The sequence below is a fragment of the Pecten maximus genome, chromosome 3, assembly GCF_902652985.1.
Source record: "Pecten maximus chromosome 3, xPecMax1.1, whole genome shotgun sequence".
Taxonomy (NCBI): Eukaryota; Metazoa; Mollusca; class Bivalvia; order Pectinida; family Pectinidae; genus Pecten; species Pecten maximus.
Window position 1 is genome coordinate 19384974 of NC_047017.1, and position 1325 is coordinate 19386298.

Sequence of the window (1325 nt, forward strand, 5' to 3'; positions counted from 1 at the left end):
TATTTGTGTTTTAGTCTTCTCTATTGTCATGTTGGATTTAAGGGAGATAATTCTTACAACATGCTGTTTTGTAATAGTTTGCATACTTTCCTTAAAAGAAGTTCTACAGTAGCATTAAACATTAAATGGCTTCCATTTGTCAAATGAATCAAATTTAAGTATATCTTTCCTTGTTCAGTGATGCTTTACAACAAGTGTGACATGCTGTTACATATACTGCAACCAAGTTTGCAATAGTGATAGGTTTTGTCTCCATTGAAGACAACTGAACAGCCATAGAATTACACAAAGTCAGACTTCTTATTTGGAGGAATTCATACAATGTCACCTGTCGAAAATATGTTGAATAGAAAGATGTTTTCATGCTTGTCATTTTGTTTTAAATGATTATATCTTGACATACTTTGTGAAAACAAACAAAAGGTTTATCAGATGTCTAACATGATAACAGAATCGGTGACTGGTTATGGATGTTACAAATTAATTTGATATAAATATTCCCTTTATCAAATAACTATGATATAATTTTCAAATAGCTATTTTACTGACTTATTTATATCCAGACTGATGTTCTGTTAACCAGTCATATATTAGCATTTTAAAAGTGTTTCCTTGACAATGCAAGGAATTGAGTAAAAAAGTTAAAAAAAAGTAAGAGCTTATTTTCTTTTGCGACTTTAGGGCATAAGAATTGTACCTGCTGTTCCAATTGTATGATTGTAAGAGGTGACTAACTTTGGAATCTTAATTTTTTCTCTTCTTTCTAAGCAACTTTCTTCTTCCTAATGTCTCCTTCAACACAGCCTTACATTTGGCCTTTAGTTGAGCGTTCACCCCTGTGAAAAAGCCTTCAGGTTCTGTCTTCTGGCTGAGACTTAATAAAAGTCTATAAAAATGGTAGTTTCTGCTCCCTACATAACGCTAAGCATTTTTGGGAGTGGGATGACTGGTTCACCCATTGCAAGTATAATGTGACAGGGTGGAGTGTCCTGCTGGGTGTCTTCGGCAGTATGGTTCAGTGTGATAGCCCTATAAAGTCGTCATCAGTTCCACGCTATCACAAGCAAACAAAACATGATCATACTGCAGCCTCCCAAAACACATGTATTCCCCATGCGCTTGTATCTTGCACAAAGGGGAGGTAATCCTTAAATGACCATAGATGTTGATAAGACGTTAAACAATACTGAACACGACCAAAACCATATAGAAAAAAAACAGTATTCTATGCCTCAATGGTTTTCCAATTTCATATCGCAATAACCAGTACTGACCATAATATTGCCTACACCTATTAGAATACTATACAAGTAGATAGGTGATTC